Below are 20533 nucleotides of genomic sequence, written 5' to 3' on the forward strand. Positions count from 1 at the left end.
ACAGAATTTTGGGGCTCACAATGCAGAGTCGTGAAACAGCAAAAAGACCAAACCATACATGAGCGAATATTGAACAACTGAACATAGCTTGTTTCCATTAATTTTTTTTTGCAGGGGGAGACCAAGCCCCCTCAACTCCCACCCACCCCCCCCAAAAAAAACACACATACATTCCAACTCAGAGACTGCCATACATTGGAGAAAGGGGAATATTCTGAGAAATACCTTTCTTGGACTTTGTATATTTAAGTCCAGATTTCTGGTCATTCAGCCTCCACATTTCCTAACTCAGCATTTTAAATATTTACCATGCAAAGTATCTCGAGAGGTTTGTATGACCAGCATTCCTCTCTAATTGCCATCTAGAATGAGAGCAACACAGACTCGGGATGGACAGAAAAGAAAACTAGCTTGCACTTTCTCTTGACAAAAATGAGCACTATGTAGGAGGAGATGGTAAGAGGGAAGAAAAAGATGTTCATTCATTAAATAAGTGCTGCAGTAGCCTTATCTTTAGGGCTTACATCCTGACAAGGATATAACAGCTTGTCAGACTTTCAGAGCTTTTGGCCACCTCCCCAAGCTGCTGATGGCACGACCTCCAGAAAACCAGCATTATGTGCAGGAAAACCTTCAGTACTGTCGTGCCACCTGACAAGAGTTCCTTGACAGTTGGCTGATGTTCTTCTACTGCCGGGTAAGCAACTTCCCTTTTGGGAAAACTTTCCATGATAAGAAAACATGCCATTTTCTGAGAAAAAGTACAGCTGGGTAAAATCTTTCCATAACAGCAGATGTCCTCCTTTTCACTGTTGCAGTATTCTCAAACATATGGCCAGTATACCAGAGCCTTTAGACTTAAGCTCTGTACATCACATGTATGTGCATAAAGGTGATGTCATGACACAAATGTTTAGAACTGAAAAGATCTGGGAGGAACAGCATACCTTCAGGGACTAAACAGAACAAGTCCATCCAGAAGGAAAAGGAAAAAAGGCCCCTAGGCCAGAGGGGGAACAAAAACTCAGGGCTAGAGCCAGAAAAGAGGGGGAAGGAGGGAGGGACAAAATACTACAACAGTGAAAAAGACATTTTTTGTCATGGTAAGACTTTACACAACCATATTATGCCCTACCATGTCACTGTTGCACTATTCTTTACCCAAGGGAAGGTATAAGAGCTGAGGAGGAGGCTGAGAGGAAGAAGGCACAGAAGCGCCCTCTATAAGCCCATGCAGAACAGCCCTGGCAAAACTGGGCTTGGCCCTGGAAAAACATCCAGTTTGTAAAGTTTAGTGGAAATATGAACAGATGACTAAGTAGTAACCTCGAGGATGGAAATCATTTTTATCCAGAGAGAGAAGGCTAGTTTGCTTTTCTGTCCATCCAGAGTCTGTGTTGCTCTCATCCTAGATGGTAATTAGAGAGGATTGCTGGCCATACAAGGCTCTCTTGAGAAACTTTGCATGGTAAATATTTAAAATGCTGAGTTCTGGAATGTGGAGCCTTGAAAAAAGCACCAGAGAAGGAGCATGGGTCAATTATTCAAGTACAAAGCTGAGGTCCCAGGAAAGCAGAATACGCTTCCTTGGAGGCCTTACATGACGGATGTTTTTAAGAATTTGCCTGACCCTAAACTTGGACGCTGGAGGAGGATTCAAAGGCAGACAAGCAGAAACTGATGACAGGTGAGCTATAACTGAAGAATATGCTAACCTTGATGACAGGTGAGCTATAACTGAAGAATATGCTAACCCAGCATGGAGTAGATCACACAAAGAAAGAACTAGAGAAACCTCCATGGATAGGGGATTCTGATGGTGTCAGAGGCACAAGACAAAAAAAAGCCACTTCCATTTGGAAATATGATTTCCTGGTAGTGGGTTTCCTGGCCTCCTGCAGAACCTGAAGCACATCCTCAAAAAAGAGCTGCCTGAAAGGGGCAAAAACCTTATCACACACAGCATCAGTTGAAGAGCGGACAAGTGGAGATGGATAAAAAAAACACTTGTCTTGTGTGATAACATCCACATGGTGAGGTAACCTGTGGTGATTGCCTCTGGGTAAGTAAGAAAGAAGAGGTAATCAGTGCTGTCTGGGCCAAAAGGAAGTTACTTAAAAAAATTTTTGGCAGAGTTCAGCCTGATCTTGTTTAGGACTCGTGGTAAGAGAGAAAGGGGGGATGTACACAAACATCCCCCTCCAAGGGAAAGACATGATATCCACTTGCCAAGTCAGAGGACTTAGGACTTTTGGAACAGAAAAGAGGAAGTTGTCTGTTTAGAGAGGAGGCAAAAAGAACTACCTGAGGAATACCCCAGCAATGGACAATGTCCAGGAAAGCATCTTTGTAAAGCATCCACTAATGAGTCTGTGTGCTGGATCTGCTCAGGGAGTGTGTCACTAGATTGAGCTGTGAGGGAGTGTAAACTGCCTGAAGAGTCACTTGACACTTGATAACTAAATCCCAGACTTAAAGAGCTAGTCTGCAAAGATAGTACTTTGTGCCCCCTTGAATGCTGACATACCACATCATGTATGTGAAAACTTTGAAAGGCCAGGGATAAAGAAGAATGAAAGGCTTGCAAAGCCAGAAACAGAGGCCTTATCTCCTTTATGTTGACATGGTCTGACCTATGCTGAGAAGCTCAGTGACCCTGAACCTTTAGGAGGCCACAAGAAGAACCCCACCCCTTGTCTGAGGCATCTGTAAAAGGCTAAGTAGGAAACTGGAGCTTGAAAAGGAGAAAGTTGATGAATCCACCACTGCAGCTTGAGCATGAGGCAGGGAAAGAAAGGTACTACGACATCCGGGGGGGAGGGGGGGCACTGTTGAAGCTACATGGATTTAAGGTACCAGTGAAGTTTCCTCATATTGAGCTTGGTGAAAGGCTGCATGGGAATGGTGGAAGTCATGAAACTCAAAACCCTAAAAAATTCCCTGGCCATGACAGACGCCAGAGGTAGGAGGGATTCGAAAAAGGCAATTAGAGAAAAAACCTTGGGGGGCAGGCAGAGATAACAACATAGGAACTGTCTGAAGTATGCTGCAGAGGAACATATGATCCTGGGAAGGTGTCAGAATTGATTTTTGGAAGTTTGTGGTGAACCCCAGAATGTGCAACAGAGAAGAAAGCAAACATGAGATACTGAAGCAGACTGCTGAGGGAAGGAGCTTGAATAAGATCATCTAGATAGGGGAAAAATCTGAATAGCTTGAATCCTGCAAAAAGCAATGACAGGAGTGAGGCATTTGGTGAATACCCTTGGGACAGTAGAGAGGCCAAAGAGCAAAGAAGAGAACTGAAAATGCAAGGAAGAGAAAGAGAAACAAACATTTCCTGAAGAAGAGACGGATGGGGATGTGAAGGTGTGCATTCTTGAAATCCTGAGATACTAGAAAGGCCAGAGGAAGAAAATGAAAAAAAAAAAATCGGCAGATAAAACATCCGAAAGGAAGGAAACTTGAGAAAGGTGTTCAACTGGAAAAGATCCACAATTAGTCTCCATATGCTTTCCTGTCATAAAAAACATTCTGGAATAAAACTCCTTCCCTACCTGGGTGGGAAGTACGGTTTGATTTGTACCTTGAGCTAAAATAGAGTGAAGAACTCCTGGGAAATGAGAGAGCTGTGTTCCTGAGAAGGCTAATGCCTGAAAAGGGAGGAAAGGACTGCCAAACCATAAAATGTCCCTGATGGATAACAGACAGGAACCAAAGAGTCTGAAGTGATCTGAAGACAATTTGGGAGAGAGAGGGAAAAATGGAGGGACAAGGGAACCTAGCTGAGGGAAGGAGGAAGTGAATTGTCACACAGAACCAGGCTTATCCAGGAAAGAAAGTTTCTGGACAGCAGGAGTCCGAGTTGACTAAGCAGGAGGCAGATGCCTAGAACCCTTCTTGCCCATGGAAGGAGGGTGAGACTGTCTATAAACAAAAGCAGATTTGGGGGGATAATTCCTCTGAAGTTTAGGAAGAGGAGAAACAAATATATGTTTCAGTTCCAGTAAGGCTGTGCCCTTGGCCTGGAGAGACTTGAAAAGGTTGGTGGCAGTAGATCCAAAAAGGCTTTTATTACCAAAAGGAACATCCAAAGTTTTGGCCTTAATGTCATCAGGCAAGACCTGAAGACAAAGCCGAGAATAATGCCTCATAACTGAACCAAAGGCAGCAGCCCTTGAAGAGGCATCAGCTACATCATAGTTGCCTTTGATTGAATGGCAGGCAACTTGAGAAGTACAGCCCGGAAAGGAAAGGGACAAAGCCCTTCCATAAGTCAAAAAGGTCAGAAAACACCTTAGAAACCTGGTCATATCAGTCTGGTAGTTAATGACCCTAAAGGACAACGCAGCAGCAGTGTAAACTTTCTTGGCTAGCCTTTCCATTGCCCTACTATCATTATCAGAAGGCAACAGCTTGGATGGCATATTATAGGAGACGGACACTACAGAAGAGCATTTATACAAAAGATTTGCACTCCTCAAGCACTTTATAGAATCTATCTGGCTTCTTGGGTGCAGGAGGCTGAGAGTCAGGGGCTAAACACACCGCCAGGAAGGTATTCAGAAGGGCAGCCAGAACAGGAGGCAGAACAAATGGTTTGGAAGACTCAATCAGTAGGAACTCAATACCACTGTGAACAATCCCACATGAAATAATCCATCATATGGGCAATGGTATCGCCAAAGAACAGCTCTTCCAAAAGGGAGTCTGTACTTATGGAGCCAACCTCCTCTGAACCGCAGTCCAAGGGGGAAGGAATTGGGGAAAAATAAGCCAAAAATTCTTCCTTTGACTCCAGATCCACATCAGAGGAATCCAATTCCCTAGGCCACTTAAGTTGAGTGGAAGACCTGGCAAGAACACAGACTCCTTGAGGTGGCTTCAAGGCCATCAAAGTATTAAAATGAGCCATAAGTGAAATCCTGCCATTCGCATTGAGGATCCTCAACAGGGGAAATGCGCTTTTTTTTTTTTCTCCATGGGACATCTGCTAAAAACACCCTTGGTGAGTCAAACCCTTGAAGTGACTCAATGATGGTTGTACGAATTTCCTCCTTTATTAAGATCTGAGGAATTCCCCTCGGTCCTTTGGATATAATCATCAGAGGTTCACCCTCAAAGTCAGGCACAGATGTCTGAAAAGACTCCAAGGACATGCGAGGAGACATATCCATGCCAGTCTCTGACAAGTTCACAGCAGAGGAATCTGATGCAACCTCAGGATAAGTCCTCAGGGCTTTCACCAGCCTTGGTAGAGATGTCAGGGAGCGGCAGGATAGCAGCTGGATCAAGCCTAACTTCTTTTGGCTTTCTTCTTGGCACAATACTGGCCCTCAGGAGTGGGGGGATTCTGTCACAGTACTCTAAACCAACAGCTTAAGATGCTGGTTCTCCAGGTGCACAGACAAGGAGGAGACATGGCTACTTAGGGTCTTAGGCACTAACACCTGGCAGAAAGTACAGTTGTGTAAAATCTTAGCATAACACTAGATGTCCTTCACTAACTGTTGCAGTATTCTTCACAGTAGGTAACTCCTGCCAAGTATAGCCCAGCATCCATCCAGTATAACAAAGGCTTTAGACCTTGCATGTGTCGTACATCACACATACGCTCCCTATACCCTGTACAAGTCAACTGAAAAACAAATCTGTTAGGGGAAAAATATAAAAAATAAAAAACTTACAATAAGCTGGGAGCATACGTGTGCACACCCTTAAACTAATACTTTCTTGAAGCATCCTTTGACTTAATTACAGCATTCAGTCTTCTTGGGTAGGAGTCTATCAGCATGGCACATCTTGACTTGGCGATATTTGCCCACTCTTCCTTGCAAAAGCACTCCAAATCTGTCAGACTGTGAGGGCATCTCTTGTGCAGAGCCCTCTTCAAGTCACCCCACAGATTTTCTACTGGATTTAGTTCTGGGCTCTGGCTGGGCCATTCCAAAATTTAAATTTTCTTCTGGTGAAGCCATTCTTTTGTTGATTTGAATGTATGCTTGGGGTCATTGTCTTATTGAAAGGTGAAATTCCTCATTTTCAGCTTCCTAGCAGACGCCTGACGGTTTTGAGCCAAAAGTGACTGGTATTTGAAACTACTCAAAATTCTCTCCACCTTGACTAAATCCCCAGTTTCAGCTGAAGAAAAGCAACCTCAAAGTATGATACTGCCACCGCCATGCTTCACAGTGGGGATGGTGCTCTTCTGGTGATGCAAAGTTTTGTTTTTGCGCCAAAATACCTTTTGGAATCGTGGCCAGAAAGTTCAACCTTGGTCTCATCAGAAAATAACACATTTTCCCACATGCTTTTGGGAGACTTTGTTTTGCAAATTTTAGCTGGGCCTGGATGTTTTTCTGTGTGCAAAATGCTTCCGTCTTGCAACCCTACCCCACAGTCCAGACATATGGAGACTGCAGGAGAGTGTTGTCACATGTAGTACACAACCAGTACTTGCCAACAATTCCTGCAGCTCCTTCTGTGTTGCTGTAGGTCTCTTGGCAGCCTCCCTGACCAGTTTTCATCTTATCTTTTCATCAATTTTGGAGGGAAGTCTAGTTCTTTGCAATGTCACTGCTGTCTCATATTTTCTCCACTTTTTGATGACTGTCTTCACTGTGTTCCATGGTATATCCAATGCTGTAGATATTTTTTTGTACCCTTCTCCTGATGGATACCTTTCAACAATGAAATCCCTTTGATGCTTTGTAGGCTCTCTGCGAACCATGGCTTTTGCTGTAGCAGGCAACTGAGTAAATGTCAGGAAATTCCTACTAGGACAGCTGAACTTTATTTGGGATTAATCAGAGTCTCTAACTGACGGCAGGTGTGTACCCAAGAAGACTGAATTCTGTAATTAAATCAAAAGGTGCTTCAACAAAGTATTAGTTTAAGGGTGTCCACACTTAGGCAATGCTTATTGTACGTTTTTTTATTTTTTATATCCCCCCCCCCCCCCCAACAGATTTGTTTTTCAATTGAATTTTACAGGTTATAGGTCATATTAAAGGTGGGAAAAGTTCTGAAATTATTTATTGTGGTCTCATTTTTTATATCACCAAAACCTGGCATTTTAACAGGGGTGTGTAAACTTTTTACATCCACTGTCCAAGACTTTGTATCCAAATCTCGAGCTACTCCCTCTACCCATAATGCTCTACCCCACCCCCAACTTCTCAGAAAGAGTTTGCTGCCTTACTACCCCACTGTGTTATAGAGAGAGACCAGACACCAGAGAAAGATTGAGGCTCAAACCAAGAATATGAGGGTTCCAAAAATCATCCAAAGATCCTTCTGGGAATGACAGGGCCAAGGGATGGCTGAGAGGAAGGTGAGAAAGAATGAAAATTGACAACACAGATGTCAAATTATGGTAGGAACACAACTTCTAAATCTAATGTTGCCCTTTTCATTCTTCCTCACAAATGGGTCAGAGTCCTCAGCTATGTAACTTTTGAAAGGCCCTCAAGGAAGGACATGCACTGTCGAGCCAAAGGAAGCTCTGCTCCTGGAGACAATGTCTAATTTGTAATGTGCATCAAAGGTATGAATCTGACAATTTGGCTGTATTGCAGATGATATCAATGGAAGTTCTTGAGGAAAAGGCAGATGAAGTAGCCATAGTTGAATGAGCTCTAGGAGGTTGAGGCAACACCAACCCTTTTCAAGGATAAATCAGCAAAATACAATCAGTAATCCATTTGGCCAGAGTAATTTTGGAAACTGCCTGACCCAAGCAGTTAGGGGAAAAGGATACAAACAGATGATCAGACTTCCTGTACTGCTTTCTTCTGTGAAAGTAAAAATGTAGTTTGTGAACATGAAGAAAGTGCAGCATATATATGCCCCTATTACTAAAGTTTGTAAAGAAAACTGTATTGTAAGGACTGGTTAATGTTAGTCTCCATGGCCACTTCAGGCAAAAAAGACGGGCTGGTTCATAGAGACGCCCTATCCTTATGGAAAATAATGTAAGGCAGCCTAGCCGATAAGGCCTAGAGCTCAGAAATTCTTTTTGCTGAAGTGACTGCTAATAAAAGCTTGTTTTCCAAGAAAAAACTTCATAGTGTATTTGTTCACTGGTTCAAAACGTTTCTGAGTTAACCCTTGAAGGAACACAGAGATCCCAAGGAGGAGAGGGATCTTTTATTAGAGGTCTAAGGAGGAAAATTCCCTTCATGAAAGCTTTACATAATCTGGAAACTGACAGAGAAAATTGTTTCCAGCATGGAAGCTGTAAATGGTTACTAACTGAAGTTTAATAGTAGAAAAATTAGCCTTTACTTGAAAAGAGTAGTGAGCAAAAGAAGAATGACCAAAGTTGGAGCTGAAAAAAGGGTCAATATTTTACTTGGAAGACCATATAAAAATCTTAACCATTTTCTTTTGTAGACTTTCTTGGTGGAGGCCTTCTGAGAAGCCAAGATAATGTCATGAACTGGGGAAGCAAGCCTGGACCATCTTACTATCAACGGAAGTGGAGAAACCATGTGGTTTAGCCTGAGGGCATGGAGAATGTTGAATTTCTGATGGGTGAGATAAGAGACATTGAGTGGGCTCCAGTATCCATGGAGGCTATTTTAAGTGAGACCAGAGGAAGGGGGACCATACTTGAGGCCAGGAGGATGACTGAGCTCTTCATCCTGCTTGCTTTCTGAAGGAACTTTGGGATCAGTGGAAGAGGGGGGGTATGCACAGAGACCCAGGACCCAATCGTGAATCAGAGCATCCCTCGGCGGCTCTCCCAGAGGTGGGATCAGAGCAAAGTACTAGCTGCACTTCTTGTTCATGGGAGGCAAACAGGTCGCAGCAAGGCTGGCCCCATACTCTGAAAATCATATTCACAACTGTTTTGACCGAGGGACCACTGTTGAAGAATCAGAATGGACCTGCTGAGTTTGTCTACCAGCGCACGGCTTATCCTTGGTATGCGCGTTGCAATTAGAAACCGGTCTGAAGAGATCACCCATTCCCCAGACCCTCATGGCCTCTGCACAATGGGTAGGAACAGGTTTCTTCTTATTTGTTGATGTACCTAACTAATGACATGTTGTCTGGGTGGATTACAAGATTCCCGAGAGAGAACACCCTGAAAGTTTTGCAACATTAGACGGACTGCTCTCATCTCAAGGACAATGATATGCAACTTGGTCTCCGAGGAGGACAATGTGCCTTGGACCATCTTTCCCATGAAATGCCCCCCCACCCCAGTTGATAAGCGCCCGTGGTCACTGAGTCTACTGGGGGAGGAAGCCTGGCCAGAAATGGGTCATCTGACTGGATCCACCAGCAAACATAACATCCGAAAACTAGAGTGAGTTTTATGGGAAATGATACAGGCTGGTAGAGAATAGACCACTGTACTGCCAGTGTCCACTGGAGGACTTGCATAAAGAATCTTGCTAGATGAAACACAATAATGGCAGTCAGCAATGACCCAAGAGCTTGTAGCATTACTTTTGCTGAAAGGGACGGAGGAAACAAAATGGCCTACACCTGATTTCTCAACGATGTGATGCAATGAAGATGTGATGCAATGAAGAGGTAATGCTGCCACTTCAGTCGTAGTATTCAGTCAAGTTCCTATAAATTCCAGTGTCTGTGCAGGAGTTAGATTCGATTTGGCATGGTTTATTTAAATGCCCATAGAGTTGGAGGTCTGAAACAAATAATCCTTGTCTTGTAGAAGTTGATGCTTTGTTGGAGTGGTAAGGAGTCAATCGCTGAAACAGAACCACCTGGAATCCTTTAAGTCTCTGGTGAGCTGCCACGACTGCCATGCATTTAGTGAACACTCTGCGATCCAAAGGGCAGTGCTCTGAATTGGTAGTGAGTGGCTCTTGAAAGCACAGATGTCTCCTGGAGCATCTGTCTAGTTTGATGTTATAGCACCAATCCTGGAGATCTACAGAGCATATCCAACTGTCCTTGCACAGAAGAGGCAAGATGGACTGAACTGTAACCGTTTGGAACTTTGACTTCTTTACATACTGACTCAAACTGCTAAGATCCAGAATTAGTCTCAGGTCCTCTGTTTTCTTTGGCATCAGAAAGAAGCGGGAGTAAGTTCTGAATCCTATTTGTTCGAGTGGGACCGTCTGGATGACTCTTTTGTACCAGTTTTTGAATCTCCTGAACTGCAAATTCCCTCTGACTGGGTGGATCATCAGGGAGTTTCTTCCTCTGGACAGGAGGTGCAAGGGAAAAAGGTATGTAATAACCTCTGGATATGTGATATTTGTCCAGGCGGCCAGTTGCAAGCAAAAACAACCCTACTGTGTCCAGAGGTGGACAGTCGGGCAGCATTTCAGGAGCTCAGACAGGGCCTATCAGAGAAGGAGTCTCAGCCCTGGTTTTGTAGATCCCCTCTGCCTCTGGGGCGAAGTACGCCACTGAAGCGTCCTCCTCTGCCTCTGAAGGAAGTGTCCCCACACGAGTCCTGAAAAGGTCCCTGAGATTTCCAGAACCACATTTTCTTACCGCCTCACTGGTTCCTAGAGAATGTACACTGGGGGGGGTGCAGAAAATTTGATTCCAGCTGCAGACAGGGTCTTTTCTCTCCTGCTCGCTATGGGTGAACATATCTTTCTCTGATGGCACGAACAGGGAGGAGCCACCAAAGGCGGCAACAAAACACATCTTGATGGGTTCTGCGAAGTCACATAAACTCCTCCAAGCATGTCTCCTAATGGCTATGACTGAACCAGCTGCTCGTGAGGCACCCTCAGCTGTACGGGAGATCAGCCTCATTGAGGAATTAACAATGGACGAAAAAGGAGCCAGTTGATGAGAAGCATTCTTCAGATCCTCAGCAGACATGGACTCAGAGTTTGAAAGCTCCTTGATCAACTCTCTCTGTAGGCGAGTAAAATGTGTCAGGTAACAAACTCAGTGTGAATGTGGCCAAGGTATATACGCACTTTCCAAATCTGTCCATTGCTCTGGACTCCTTGTTCGGTGGCTTGACAGAGGAGCTTTGTTCCGCTACCACCTTCTTAGTGGCCACTGCCACAACTATAGCATCAACTGCGGTCCATCACCCACCTTTCTCACAACCACTTTGTTCATCCCCTACTTCCTGTATTCTACCTATTTCCAACTAACTCTCCCTACAATACCCACTCCCATCCTCTTCCAACCCTCCTACCTAGTTTCGCTGTTCTGCCTTCTCGTCAATCCTATCCCTCCTCCTCCTGTACAAAGATATCTATTAACTTTCTCTGCTCTCAAACTCCTCATACCTTGTAAGTTACTTACCTGCAAAACATAACAACTGTACAAAAAGTGATAGCATCAATTCTGTTAAAACTACAATTTCTGATGTATAATTGTATGTATCCAAGCCAACACGTTGTATCGAACATGAAAAAATGCTAGAAGCGTATACTGTACTGAAGTTTGCCATTCTGTTTTATGCATTCAAAGTCATTATTTTGCCCTGTATTGTCCTGTCCTGTTTCTGATTCTGAGACTTCTCTCCCAGGTCCAACGCTGAAAATGGATGAATCGCCTAGTCAGACTATCCCAGTAAACAAATGTTAAATAAAACAAAACTGGGATTCCCTTGCTCCAGTGAGGCGATCTGATGGGGAAATTAAGAACTTATCCAGGTGCTTGGGAAGGGCTAGACAGTGTCACAATATCTGGTTCCTTCAAAGGCCTGTTGGAAACTAGGCAAATAAGTTCATCCACTGCGGGGGGGGGGGGGGGTCACCCAAGATGTAGATGAGTCAGCCCCGAAAGTCTCCAGGAACACGGATTCCTCAAGAGGAGGAGTTTGGGAGGATGAGCCACCTTTCTGTTTGAGAATTTCCAGGACATCTCCAGATCTCTAGTTAAGAAGTCATCAGGTGGGAATCGGGGGGTGCTTCTCTGTCATCAAAATCTGTCTTCAGTGAGAGACTCCATAGAGGAGTCTAAGTGCCTCCTCTTACACGTTCTCTTCCGAAGTGCCTCTTCCACAGGGTGTTTGGGATAGGTGTTGGAAGAAAGGGGGAATCTCTCTGAGGAATGTGTTTTGATGCTTCCTTGAGCTGGCTGACCCTGTGGAGCAGAAATGATGGGCTCAGAGCTGTGACCCGATAAGGGGCGAAGGGTGGTTTCAGAGATGTGAAAGGACGGCTCTCTATGTAGAGAAAAAGTACAGTTGTGTACACTTACCATAAATGTAGATGTTAGAGTGTATTCACTGTTGCAGTCATTAAATTTGGGTAATCTGCTGGCAGGTTGCCCTCAGTCGGCCTGATTAACAAAGTCTTGGGTCCTATGTCGGTTGCTGCCCCTTCTTCCATGATGTCAGGTCGTTGGGGAGTATAAAACATGCAGTCGATGCCATTACATCAGTTTTTCTTGCCCCAGATGTCAGGTGCCCCCCAAATGGGGAGCAAAATATTATATATATATATATATATATATATATATATATATATATATATATATATATATATATATATATATAAATTAAAACACAAAACATACACCTCCAAACAAAAGCAAATACACCAAAAAGGATTTTAATCATTGTAAAAGAAAGGAAAGGTATAGTTAGAGAAAAACAGGGGGCTGGAGGGAGGGTAACCGGGACTGCAACAGTGAATACACTCTAACATCTACATTTACGGTAAGTGCACACAACTGCACAATGTTCTTCGTGTTTCACTGTTGCAGTCATTACATTTGGGTAGAATCTCAAAGCTATGGTTGGGAGGATGGATTTATACAGCATTAGGAGCAGCTATAAGGCCCTGCAGGACAGCAGGGGCAAAGCCAGCTCTGGATTTAGAGAAGAGAGGTAAATGGTAATGTTTGGTGAACGTATGAACTGAGCACCAGGTAGCAGCTTCTAGAATGTCTCTGGTAGGAACCCCTCTGAGAAAGGCTGCAAAGTAGATGCAGCCCTGGTGGAATGATATCTGATCCTCTTGGGGATAGGTTTACCATGGTGCATGTAGCAGAAACAAATACAATGGCTTATCCATTTGGAAACAGTCTGCTTTGAAATAGCCTTTCCCTCTGCCCCTGCAGCAAATGCCACCGTTCAGATTTTCGTAGAGATTTTGTCCTGTTAAAGTAGAGTCTAAGTTGTCTATGTACATCCAATGAATGCAGAATCCGCTCACCCTTGTTCTGTGGATTGGGGAAGAAAGTTGGCAGATGAATGGTCTGATTAAGAGCCACACTGGATACCACCTTAGGCATAAAGGATGGCTTGGTCCTGAGAGCCACCCTGTCCGGATGAAAAATAATGAAATGCTCCACTGCCATAAGAGCCTGTACTTCTGAAATCCTTCTGGCTGAAGTGACTGCTAAAAGGAAAGCTGTTTTCCAAGAGAGAAATTTTAGGTCCGCAGTAGCAGCTGGCTCAAAAGGAGGTAGAGTGAGTTTTTCCAAAACAAAATTGAGGTCCCATGCAGGAGTTGGAGCTCTCCTGGGAGGTCTTAAAATTTTGGCCCCTCTGAGATGCTGCTTTAGCAGGGGATGAGAGAAGAGGGGTAGTTCTGTGTTGTAATGAGCTGAAATGGCAGAGGCATGGATTTTTATGGAAGAAAAAGATAGGCCCTTGTGAAGCATCTCAGTTAAGTATTGCAGAATCTGAGGAATATTGGGAATTGCTGTGGTTATTCCTTTTGACTGGTTCCAGGCACAGAATCTTTTCCATTTGTCAGCATAAGATTTTCTAGTACTAGGCCTTCTAGCCTCCAAAATGACATCCATCACAGGTTTGCTGAGAGATGACAAGGGTAAAATTAGTTGATTAGCCACGCTGCAAGATTCAAAGTTTGGAGCTGAGTGTGCAGAAAGTACAGTTGTGTACCTACCATAAATGTAGATGTTAGAGTGTATTCACTGTTGCAGTCATTACAATTTGGTTATCCTGCTGGCAGGCTACCCGCAGTCGGCCCGAGTTCCAAAGTCTAGGTCCGGCGTCGATTGCTGTCGCCTTCTCCCTGACGTCAGTGCGCCAGGGGTATAAAAGATGCAGCTGACGTCATTTTCTGAAGTTTTTCTTGCCCCAGATGTCAGGTGCCCCTAAAAGGTAGGCTAAATTATGCCAATAAGCATGCATACACAAAAAAACTTTTCCTTCATCTCCAAGCAAATACACCACATAGGTTGTATAGAACAGAGAGGTACAGATAAGTCCCAGCAAGAAAAAGGGGGATGGTCTGAGGGTAACCTGGACTGCAACACTGAATACACTCGAACATCTACATTTATGGTAGGTACACAACTGTACTATGTTCATCGTGTTTCACTGTTGCAGTCATTACAAATGGGTTGAATCCCAAAAGCTAAGGTTGGGAGGCTGGTGCTAAATAGGATTAGGAGAGGCTATCAGGCCCTGCAGAACTGCAGTGGCAAAGCCTGCCCTGGATTTAGAGTAGAGAGGTAAGTGATAGTGCTTTGTACAGGTATGCACTGAACTCCAAGTTGCAGCCTCTAAGATGTCTTTGGTTGGTACTCCTCTGAGGAAGGCTGCTGAAGTGGCTGCTGCTCTGGTTGAATGTGGCCTAATGCCCTTAGGCACTGATTTGCCATGCCGTGAATAGCAGAAACGAATGCAGTGGCCTATCCACTTTGAAATGGTCCGTTTCAAGATAGGCTTTCCTTGTAATCCTGCAGCATATGCCACTAGAAGTTGTTCAGTCTTTCTGAAAGCTTTGGTTCTGTCCAAGTAGAATCATAGCTGCCTGTGAATGTCCAAAGAATGCAGAAGTCTCTCACCCTTATTCTGTGGGTTTGTGTAAAAGGTAGGAAAATGAAATGTTTGGTTAAGGGACACACTGGACACTACCTTAGGCATAAATGTAGGATTTGTCCTTAGAGAAACCCTGTATGGATGGAAAATGATAAAAGGTTCCACTGCCATGAGTGCCTGCAGCTCTGAGACTCATCTAGAGGAGGTTATTGCTAGGAGCAGAGCTGTTTTCCAGGATAAGAAATTTATATCAGCTGCAGAGGCTGGCTCAAACGGAGGCAGTGTGAGTTTTTCCAAGACAAAGTTGAGGTCCCATGCAGGTATTGGTGCTCTCCTTGGAGGTCTTATGTTTTTTGCCCCTCTGAGGTACTGCCTTAGTAATGGATGAGAAAAAATAGGTGGTTCTGTATTGTAATGAGCTGAAATGGCAGAGGCATGAATTTTAATTGATGAAAAGGAAAGCCTTTATTCAGCATCTCAGTTAAGTATTGCAAAATCTGAGGAATATTTGGAACAGTCGTGTCAATACCATGTGCCTGGCTCCAAGCACAGAATCTCTTCCATTTTTCTGCATAAGATTTTCTGGTGCTAGGCCTCCTGGCCTCCAAAATAACATCCATCACTGGTTTAGAGAGAGGGGTGTCTTGAATGGCTACATTATCCGCCAGGCTGCCAGGTTTAAGGTCCTGAGTTGGCTGTGCAGTATCTGACTGTCTTGTTGGGTCAAGAAAAAACAAACTCAAACTGGATCCACAATCCACTGATATCTCCACAAAAAACGAAAAAAGCAGCACACACTGGATAAGAACTGATTGTTTTACTGGATTCTGGTACCTCGGCCTTCGCCTTCACATGGAACAATGTTATGAAATACAAATGGGGAATAGGAGAAAATAATATTAATTTTCAACAAAAATGATTGAATATGGAATCCAGGTTTATTATAAATTTTGGAACATTATTTCCCAATGGGATGAATCTAGAATCTTAATGCCTTAAGTAATATTTTGTAGAATGTTTATATATGAATGTGTATGTATATGTTTCTTTAAATGGTGAAGCATTTAATTGATTAATTATTTAATTATGTAATTGATTGTGTAAGAGGTGTATTTATACTGGTTTGTATTTCATAACATTGTTCCATGTGAAGGCGAAGGCCGAGGTACCAGAATCCAGTAAAACAATCAGTTCTTATCCAGTGTGTGCTGCTTTTTTCGTTTTTTGTGTCTTGTTGGGTCAATAAGTAAGGAATGTGAGGTAATGTCCAAGCTGGGCATTGAGACAAGCTCTTTAAGATTGGGCACCAGTGCTGGCGGGGCCAGTCTGGGGCAATCAGTATCATTTTTGGCTTCTCTTGTCTGACCTTGAGGAGTAACTTGGGGAGAAGAGGCAGAGGAGGAAAGGCATAAACTGTTAGGTTTTTCCAGCTAAAAGATACAGCATCCACTTGCCATGCTTGCTTGTGACAAGTCCTTGTGCAGAATCTCTGTAGTTGGCAGTTGAGAGAGGAGGCAAATAGGTCTATGTCCGGGCATCCCCAGTTCCTTGTTATCATGCTGAAGATTTGTGGATCCAATTCCACTCATGGGGATCCATTAGGTTTCTGCCTAGTTCGTCTGCCAGAGTATTTATCCTTCCTGGCAGGAATTGTGCTTGCAGATGTACTTGGTAAGTCAGTGCTGTGTCCCACAAGTTCATGGCTAGTCTGCAGAGGGGGTAGGAATGCGTGCCCCCCCTGCTTGTTTATGTACCACATGACTGTAGTATTGCCCATCTTTACCAGTAGTTGTCCTGGATGAAGTAGATCCTTGAAGGCTGTTCAGGGCATTCTGAACAGCTAGCATCTCTTTTTGATTGATATGTAGATGCATTTGACTTGTGGACCATGTGCCCTGAATACATCTTCCTGCCATATGGGCCTCCCAGGCATAATCTGCTGCATCTGTTGTCAATGTCTGCCTGGCTGTGGGTAAGGTGAATGGCTGTCCCGTGTTGAGATGACAGGCTTTTGCCCACCACTGAAACTCCTGTTGCAGGCAGGGAATGAGGGTAATTATTGTTTCCAGGCTATTGAGTCCAAACACTTTTTAGATACCATTAAGTTACCTCATATGCAGTCTTGCATATGGAATTAGCAGTATGCAGGATGCCATGAAGCTCAAAGCCTGCAGAATTTTTCTTGCAGGTAACTGGGTCTTTGCTGCCAACATTGTGAAATAAGTAGTCAGTTGTCTGTGCTTGTCTGGCGTGAGATAAACCATCTGAGCAGTTGTATTTAAGCTTGCACCCAAGAATATTAACTCTTGAGAGGGTAAGAGTTTTGATTTCTTTTCGTTTACTGTGTACCCTAGACCTGTTAGTAACCTTTTTACAAACGCCAGATGCTCTAGTAGAATGTCCTTGCTCACTGCTTGAATAAGGCAGTCGTCCAAGTAAGGATATATTTGTATTCCTCTTTGTCTGCAAAATGCAATTACTGGTGCCAGGCATTTTGTGAAGACCCTGGGCGCAGTAGATAAGCCAAAGGGCAGTGCAGAGAATTGGTAGTGCATTGAGTCAGCTATAAATCTGAGGTATCTTCTGCATGATTGTCTGATTGGAACATGCAGGTATGCCTCTTTTAGGTCTAAAGTCACAAGCCAAGCGTTCTTGCCCAGCATGGGCAGAAGCTGCTGCAGAGTTAACATTTTGAATTTTGGAATATCCAGGAATGTGTTTAGGATAGACAGGTCCAATATTGGTCTCCAGGCCTTGTCCTTTCTGGGAACCAAGAATAGCCTTGAGTAAAATCCTTGTCCCTGCTGTTGCTGTGGTACTTGCTGAATGGCTCTCATGTCCATGAGGGATGAAACTTGCTTTTGTGCCTCTGCCCATTGATTGCGTGGCAGGTCTGGCATACCGTTTGGCCTTGGCAGGGTGGGAAACTGGAACCTGTAGCCTTGAGATACGATATTTAAAACCCATTTGTCCTGGGTGATCATGTGCCAATTTTTTGTAAAAAGTGCTAGTTTTCCCCCAAAGGAGCTGCCAGAAGATAAGTGCTTGGTGCTGGCAGGGAAAAGTCATTGAGACTGTTTCCTGTAAGGCTGTGATTTTTCCTCTCCGCTTTTGGAGGTAGAAGCACCCCGTTGTTTAGGCCTGTATGAGCCTTGGGGCTGTGATCTACCTCTGTGGTGTCTGTATCTGCCTCTTTGTGGCCCGTCTGACACTGGAAAGGACCAATTTTTTTGTAGGCCAGTTCCTGCTAAATCTGGGAGGCTGTACCTGTAAGAAATCCTTCACGGTTTGCATAGATTTAGCTTTGTCCTCCATTTTCTTCAACACTTCTTCTGCTTTAACACCAAACAGGGTATCATACTGTAAAGGAGCATCTAATAGTTTTGCTTTAACATGATCTGGCAGATTCTGTTCTTTTAAAAAAGCATGCCTCCTAATGACAGAACCTGTAACTGCGGCCCTGCAGGAGGCCTCAGGATAATGAAAACCACATTGCAAAGTATGCTTTCCCACTTGTTCAGCTGCATGCAATAAATCCTGCATTTCTTTGTTCTCTGCACATTCTGAATTTGTCAACATTTTCTGTTTAAGCAGTGACATGAGATATTGTTGATATTTAAGCATATGAAACTGAAAATTTAAAGCTCTTACAGCCAAGGTAGCAGAAGTATAAATCTTTTTCCCCCATCTGTCCAGGGCCCTTGAATCCCTATCAGAGGGAATAGGGTTTTTTTGCAGTGGAAGCCTTGACCCCCTTGGGACCCTGAGAAATAGTTTCTGGGTCAGCAGCAGGGTTTTTGTAAAGACATTTATGAGAATCCATAACCCTGTAGTATCTGTCTGGCTTTACAGGGGCTGGTGGTAAAGAGTCAGGAGATAGGCCGGACTCTGTAAAAACATAATCTGCAATGTCTAAAACGGGAGGAATAGCAAGGGGCCTGTGCTGGGGTAATAAAAGGAAGTCTCTGAGCCTTTTCTTGTATTTAGAGTAATCTTGGCTCTCCCAATGGAAATGCTCCCTCATAGTATGCGGGGTCTCCCCAAAAGAATACCCAGGAAGAGAGGCTGAAGGGATAGATTCTTTAGCATCAGAATCCTCATAGGGAGGAAAGGAATATTCATGTTCAGAAGAGGAATCAGTGGAAATGGAAACCTGATCTGAAGATTCATATTCTATCTCTTGCCTAGGCCTCTTATCAGGAGGGGGATGGGAACCCCTGATCAAAGTAATTAGGTCTTCGGCCATTTTAAGCATCTGTTTTTTAGGCATGGAAGTCTGTCCAGGAGAATGCTGTACTTGTTTCTTTGTCCTTATAGATGCTTTAGTCTTTGCCTTTGAAGCTGAAGTTGGCTATACATACAACTGTGTAGGTCTAAATACACCCCCTCATAAGCAGATGCCTGCTCAGCGGCTCTGGACCCATCTGAGGGAATAGTTTCCGAGTGTCCAATACTTTGAGTTTATAGCGGCCTAGTTGGCTCCACGTGGGAGTCGGAAGTGGCCTGTGGCACTGAGGTAGCGGGTGTCAGGGGCTGCGAAAACGCCTGAGAACCGGCAACAGGCCTAGCGGAAGCTTCGTCGTCGGTTTTGGACCTCGGATGCCTGTCCTTTTCTTTTTCTTTGCGTTTTTTATAAACTCCGGTCGTCGGCTGTTCCGACGGCATTATATAATTGAATCTTCGGCCAAAATAATGAAATGCAAAATCGTACCAACGCTTAATAGTGCGTTGGTTAAATCTAGCACAAAACTGACAGCTAGCAACGTCGTGGTCAGGGCCTAGGCAAGGAATATAGTAAGAATGAAAATCCTTATGAGGTATTTGCTTCCCACAAGAAATACAATTATTAACTTTTTCTAACATCGGCCTGGAGCAAGAAAAAAGTTTCCCCAACGGGGTACTTAGCTTTAATGAAGACTTCGGATCTGGAATTCGTTTTTGAAAATCTCAGGAGTGGGCCGACCGGCACTTGCGAACTGCTTTTGCTTTGGGCACCGCGCGGCAAGAAAGACTGAAGAAAATGGCGTCAGCTGCATCTTTTATACCCCTGGCGCACTAACGTCAGGGAGGAGGCGACAGCAACCAACGCCGGACCTAGACTTTGGAACTCAGGCCGACTGCGGGTAGCCTGCCAGCAGGGTTGGGAGGGTGGCCTAATGGTTTGAGTCTCACATTGGGAGGGTGGCCTAATGGTTAAGGTGTTTGCCTTACAAACACAAGGTGCAGGGTTGGAGTCTCACAAGGGATAATTGGCTAAGCTTAAAATGTCTCGCAAGGGCAGTTAGCCTTTTATGAACCTATGAACAAGGGATAATTGACTAGGCTTAAAATGGCTCACAAGGGCAGTTAGCTTAGTACTAACCTATGAAACTGTGAACCCAATTGTAATGACTGCAACAATGAAACATGATGAACATTTTGGTAGTTCTGCTGAGACAGTAGGTAAGGTGTCCGAGGCACGTGCCACGGAGGAAGGTGTGACACATTGCACAGGAGTGGGTACCAGTGTTGGCGAGGCCAGTCTGGAGCAATCAGAATAATTTTTGGTTTGTCCTGTCTGACTTTTAGTAGGACTTTGGAGAGCAGACGCAGAGGGGGAAAAGCATAGACTGATAGGTTTTTCCAGCTGAATGATAGAGCATCCACTTTCCAAGCTTTTTTGTGATGAATTCTTATGCAGAATTTGTCCAACTGACAGTTCTTGGGTGAGGCAAAAAGATCTATGTCTGAGCTCCATAACATTTCTGCTTAATTTGTCTGCCAGAGCATTTAGCTTTCCTGGCAGGAATTGAGCTTGTAGATGTATTTGATAAGTCAAGGCCGTGTTCCACA

General features: G+C 44.1%; 1 protein-coding gene across 1 annotated transcript in view; it reads right to left on the reverse strand.

The window, feature by feature from the left end:
- RPRD2 (regulation of nuclear pre-mRNA domain containing 2) overlaps positions 1-20533 on the reverse strand; it is a 2300864-nt gene that overhangs the window by 469204 nt on the left and 1811127 nt on the right. The window lies entirely within an intron of this gene.

The sequence above is a fragment of the Protopterus annectens genome, chromosome 8.part0 (genome assembly GCF_019279795.1).
Source record: "Protopterus annectens isolate FY-2018-M chromosome 8.part0, PAN1.0, whole genome shotgun sequence".
NCBI classification, from domain to species: Eukaryota; Metazoa; Chordata; order Ceratodontiformes; family Protopteridae; genus Protopterus; species Protopterus annectens.